We start from the raw sequence: 6,723 nt of genomic DNA, 5'->3' as shown, positions 1-6,723 counted from the left end.
ATTTCTCTATACAGACCATGTTTCTTACAGTTTTCCCCAAGAATACTCTTTTAGCCACTGTCAGAGAGAGAACACTGAGACAGATTGATATTTTGTTCTTGTGCTCCTATGGTTGTTTTAACTAATCACAGAGCTTTTAGAGCCACAGGTGCTCTTCCATACATTTATTTGCTCTCAAATCAGGGCAGAGTGCAAGTGAGACTTGTATATACTGTTTTTTCTATGTACTTGCGATTAAGTACAGCTTGAATATGTAGTTGAAGCTTTTCTCACTGATGAGTTACATGGATCATATTGATCTAGTGAGAGGAGCAGCTTGGCTTACTTGAAAAACTTTGTAATTTTTCTCATACAGAAATGCTTATATTTAGTCCTACAGGTTTTCCAGAAGTTTAGATAATGAATGATTTTTACTTATCTGCAGATTTTTAATAAAGTCTTTCTGATTTAATGTGCTTTTCTTCCCCCTCCTCCCTCCCCTGTAATTTTGGACAAAGGGAAAAGGCAGAAAATGTCCTTAGGAAAAGAGATTTTATTTCAAGGCATGTGCCTGCTATTGGATGTAGTTTTGAAGTATAGTTGTTACCACTTTGCCTCAGAAAAACTTCTTAGAAAATATTGCTAGGGTAGCATGCATGCAAGGAAGGTGCCAAAACATCTATGATGTTAAAAAAAAAGAAGTAATTAACATTGGACATCTTATTTCAGGGCCTTATAGACCATGCAGTATACAATTTGAGGCACGTGATATGTCACCTCAATAAAAGTCTTGCAATAGTATCATAAAATGCAATGAAGTTGTAGGTCACAGTGAAGTAACAAAATGTTTCGGCTATCCATCTCCTTTGTTGTTAGGCTAATATTACTTTAACTGCTGCTATTCACAGTATTTATAATTTAGATGTAATTTAAATAGATAAAGTGCCAGAAAAAATCCATGATGTGTTGCAGATCATGATTGATATGATGCTCTTTTCATTTGAATACATTTGTATGTGAACAGTCATCCAAATATATCTATTATAACACCAGCAGTATGACAGAATCATCATTTCTTAAAATCTCTATTACCAGACTGTAAGTGGACTGTTAAACTTTGGCTCAAGGGCACAATAACCCTCACATCAGCATAATTTAATCATAAACTAATGGAAAGTTAAATTCAGTGTTCAAGACAGTGTAATTCTTTCCTGTTTCAGATATTTCACACCTATAGATTTTCCAAAATGGGTAAGTTTTTTTTATGTTGAATGTCTTTCCAGACATAAATACTTTAATGCATTTTTATTCTCTTATTATTTGATAGAAAGGAAATTATCTTATTTCTTGATTATCCACCTTAAGAATGATGTTTTTAGTCTTCTGGAAAATATTTTCTGATATATTACTTTCAAGAAATTGAAGTATATATTCATCTGTACTGGGTACTTTGACAATAGTTTCCTTTAACTGACAAAAGCTTTTTCTGGGATGCTGTTTACAACTGTATAAAATATGCTAGTTGGCCTACAAAAGATTGTGGACATTTAATTATAAAGGGAAGTGACTGAATAGAAGTTCATAAATATCCTTTTGCTTGATATATGAATCTGTCCCAAAGATTTTCTCTGTCATGTTACAGCCAAGGGTCACAGAACAAAACAAGGACATGCCACGTGAGAAGAGAGAGCATAGACTGTACATCATCCTGACAATGTAGATTGAGGTAGATCATGGCTGCTCCACACTTTTTAGGGCATGTCTGATGGATATGGAAACATTGCTTCATTTTCTGGGGACAGCTGAAGCATACAGAAGCTTTCCTGGCACCTTCTCCTTTCTGTTTGTATTCTCTGTGCTGGTAATACTAAGCACAGCATATAGCAGTGTACAGGCAATAAACAGCCTTCACTTGCAGCTGGACAGATTGTTCCAAGCAGGTTAGCACCCGAATTCTTTGCTGTACTAACCTGATGTAAACCAAGTTAAATAAAGAGTAGGACTGGGACCAATATCTCTGTGACACTATTTGGGGTTGATATGAAGAAAGCAATGACGGTTTTGTTGCAGTGATCCCATTGGACCTTTTTCTGTGCTACTTACAATGTGTCATGTTGCATTTAGATAACTATAGTATATGGCATGATGTAATTGCCTGCCTGTAAGTTACTGGACTGAATGATCCAACAGGTTCATTTTCATATATACTACATGTACCCTTAAAGTGCAAAATTTACTACTGGATTCAGTATTTTAAGCATTGGAAATGGTACAATTCCCAACTCTTCCTAGTCTAAAGTAAATTCAGTCTTTTAATAGAATAAAGTTGTTTGAAGGTTTCCTGCCTGTTGTTGTTGCTGAGGTCTACTGCTAAAGGACAGAATGACTCTATGGCTGAATCTTTAAATATAGTGAATAAATGCATAGAAAATAGAAGTTTTTTAAATATTACGAGTCAAGATTTTGTGATGAAAACCATGGCTGTAACCTAGCTATTCAGTTCAGAGAACAACTTTCAATATGTTTTTCCAGTGGGCTTTAGGTAGGCTTCCCATCCAGAGGTTATATACACTGAGGTCTACTGGAATAGAAACTTATCCTGGTAGGAGTTTAAAGAAATTATATGCCTTAGAGAACGAATTGTACTTGAATGCATGAATGTTCGCTAGAAAATTCAAATAGGACCTTGTGAATAAAATGTAGTCTATGAGGTGCTGAAACTAAATTATAGTTGTCAGGGATCCTATTACAGAATTCATTGCTCTACTTCGTTTGTTCCTTTCGGTTGAAAACTAATAATGAGTACCATCCAGACCTCCTCCATGTCAGAGACCACATATATGCAAGTGTCAAGTGATTTAAACAAAACGGAAAAAAAGTCCAGTCAGAAAATGGCTGTTCTGACTGTAAAAAAACAAGCATCAGAGACATGAGAGCCAATGTGTCCTCTGACAAAACTAGAGAAGAACAAGTTCCTTAATGCAGACTATTCTAAGATGACAAAATTGATAAATATTCTATGGAATCTCCCACAGAAATTAAAGACACAAATCCAGCACCCAGAGAAATACTTTTTGTAGAATACTTTTTAGTGAGATTCCCAGATAAACCACTATTGTGCCTTGACAGACTTTCTATCTAAAGTTTTTGGTACTTTCACTTAAATGAATCACTTAGAAAATCACTTTGCTGAAGAATATATTTTTAGTGACTAATGAGATTAATTTATGGTTAGGATTAAAGGGCAGACTAGTAAGGGTGACAGTGTTGTGGGTGTTTGCTACAGGCCACTGATCAGGAGGAAGAAGTGGATGAAGCCTTCTATAGGCAGCTTGAAGCAGACTCAAAGTCAAAAGTGCTAATTCTTGTGGGGTCTTTAACCACTTTGACATCTACTGGAGAAGCAACCCAGCACAGCACAAACAGTCCAAACAGTTTGATGGTTTGGTCAGCCTTTGTTCCTATTCTCTATTCTTTACTTTTGACTCAAAAGTCTTTGTTTTTCAGGGTTTTTTTCCTCCTGTATATTAATAGCAATCTGATGTTTTGGATGAGTAAAGAAAAGGTTTAACTTGTGGTGTCCTTCTCCCACTTGGAATTTTTATTTCAACTGCACAGTGGAAAGTATCACTCTTAGAGTAGTAGTTTCCTAGAGAAATACTGAATGTTATCTTTGAGATTCCCACCTGTAAAGTAACATTAATTCACTAGGGAATGATCAGACTCCAAAAGAACAGATGATTAATAGCCTATTGTTTCTGTGAACAACATACTTTATACATCTCCAAATGTTTGACCCAGTTTTTTGAAAAGTAAGCATGAACAGGTTATGTTCCATTCCTCTAAATGCAAAAATAAATTCAAGTAAGTAAGTGACAATGATGAAGTAATTTCCTACATAGAATGAACTGTTGAGGGTGCTTTGTGCTGATGAAATGTGATGACAAAGGGAAAGGTGTGTCACGGGTGGGAGTGGAAGGCTTAGATAAAATTTATTTTAAAAAGTCCTGCCGTTGAGTAACGAGGCGCAGAAAGGACTCCCTTGCTTTCTAAACTCCTTCTCAGAGACAAGTCTAGATTCAGTTGAATCCAATCTTAGCCTTGGATTATGTCAATAGTTAAAATTAAAAAATTACAGAGGTGTGATTGAACCACTTTTATCCCGCGTTTTAATGATTGACAAAATGAGAATATTTATATAAAATGAATCATTTATTATTACAAATGATCAGACAAAATATCTTAATCAGAATTATTTACTATACAATATAAAAGCTAAAACTACTAGTAGTATAGTATAAGATAGTGCAGTATATTGAAGCAATTATTGAAACAATTATATTAAATCTAGTAAAGAGAAATAATTATTAAGTAGAGACTGACGTAACTCACCCATACCAATGCTCATGGAGAGATCTCTTTTTCTCAGTCTTGAGGAGTATCCTTGGAGGGCATCCCCAGCCAAGGGAGGAACCTCCACACATACATTAGAAGAACCTGACTTTATGAAAGGGGACTGGACTTTTATAAGATGAAGTCATTGACTGATAACCATAGATCTACAGGCCAGCAGACTAGCTTATCTGTCAAATCCTGCTTCAAAAAGCAAGATGTGTATTTGAAGTCTGGTAAACCAGGCTGGTTTTAGCATAATTCAACACCAAGACAGCGCCCTGGTGCCAGGAGTTAAACTTGCATGATGGCTTGCATTGTTTGCATTCTCTGATTGGATTTTAGGTCTTATGGGGTAGGCTCTCATGCCACAATGTGTCTTTCTACTAAATGATCATTTCATAGTAAATGAGATAGGGGTGTCAAGCAAGTTTTAGATTCTATAATGTTATCAGTATTGCCATTTCTGGATGCAGAAAGATGTGGTACTTACTTGTTTCTCATGTTACCCCCACCTCTAGCTTTAGTTTAGGTCCTTGGAGCTGAGAGCCTCCCTCAGGCAAAAGCTGCCTCAGAAAGTGTGAATGCAAATACTACGTGTATTTGCATTTTGAAAGGTAAGATGCATACTGCTCCTTTATGTTTGTAATGTCTGTCCTATTATCTTTGATTGTTGAGATATGAAAAAAATAATTTAAAATACATTAAAATTCTTGTAATTTTCACATAAGGAAATTTGAATTTCAAAAAAGGAAATAAATCCCTTCGTGTTTGGCTTTTTATCTGCTTTCTGTGTCTCAGAAGTATATCTGTAGCTTCAAAACAGTACACCAGGCAAGTATACAACTATGGGAATCCATAGGGAGAAGGTGAACCTACTGGAATAGGAACCATTCTGTCAGATAAGTGCTTTCAAAATAAAGATAACTCTATACAGATGCAACTTATTTTTATAGGCATATAAGCACATGGCAGCACAGATTTTCCTTTTTTAATAGGTTCAAAAAGTGTGCCATCTTATGTTAGTTGCACATGAGGGTCTCACTCCTCTCTCAAAGAATTTAATATGTTCTGTATTTCTGAATATGAGTGGGTTGGTTTTGAGTAGATGAATTCTCTCTGCACTAAATACTAAGCATTGAGATGTAAGCAATAAATTTCACAACAAGTATTGTGCGTTACCATTTCTTCATGCCAGGCTCTGGGTATGGAAATCACAAGTCAGCACGAAATACGTGATTATCCAGAACAAATACAGTGTTCCAGAGGGTGTTTACATCCATCCTCACGCTGAAGAAGCAACCCATTGACTGAGCAGGAAATTGTTTTCTTAGGTTTGACAAAACTTCAGTCTAAAGCAGTTTTCACTTCTCGTGTACCTCATTTGCATCTTGGAATTTGCATGATCCCACACAGATTTTTGTCCTCAGCAATGTGCTCTCTGTTGTCACTCCAGCATAGCTGTTTTCAGGCTGTGCCTACCAGATTACTCAACTCAGCAGATTTAGGTCTAGCGTGGAATTAGAAACAGCCTTATGTACAAGCGAGGCACTCAAAAGCTGGTGAACCACTCCATGAAGGTGCACTTGGGCACACACAACAGGCAACACATTAAGTTTTCTAATAAAAATGTAGACCCAATGGAGTATGAGTCATCTGAGTAAATATATATGCATACAAAGTAGACTCCTTATAGTTATTGAAGTGGGTACTTCCATGGCATAATCTCATCCTAATGTTAATGCCTAAAATAGAACTGAATTGTACTTTATATAGTTTTGGTCATTCATTATAAAAAGCTTTGAATGATTAGCTCATACACAAATGCTGCCATTGTAGACCCAAGACATGAGAAAAAACCCCTACAGACACTGTAGATATCTAGATATCTAGATCATGAATCCCATATGGGCTGCTGAACATTTAAGCAGTTCTTAGGTTAAACAGTATTCTTACAGATAATTCTTTTGGATGTATGTTTCTAAATTCTACTTAAAACATACTGTAGGTACTGGAATGATTTTTTTTATAGGTTGGCTTAATATAGGGGACTTTATACAGAACTATAGGGGACTAGCTAATTGCTATAGGGAAAATCCAATTCTAAACAATGAAGACCCAGAATACTGTAAGAAAATGAGATTTGGAGTCTTCCGATAGTCTGATTTGAGTTCCATTATCCTCATTACATCCTCTTTCTGAGAGAAGGAATTGAAATATATTCTGTTGGACATGGAGAAACATATGTTTTATAAATCTCACTGAAAGCAAAGCCTAGTCCTTAAAAGTTCTTTTTACATTCTTCAATATAGGTTAAACATGAAATAAGAGTAGCTTCTTCAAAGTGGTGTT

This window comes from Pipra filicauda, unplaced genomic scaffold (genome assembly GCF_003945595.2).
Source record: "Pipra filicauda isolate LSUMZ 115617 unplaced genomic scaffold, ASM394559v2 scaffold40_size4127951_pilon, whole genome shotgun sequence".
NCBI classification, from domain to species: Eukaryota; Metazoa; Chordata; class Aves; order Passeriformes; family Pipridae; genus Pipra; species Pipra filicauda.
The sequence above is the reverse complement of the archived record's forward strand: the minus strand, read 5'-3'. Positions refer to the sequence as shown.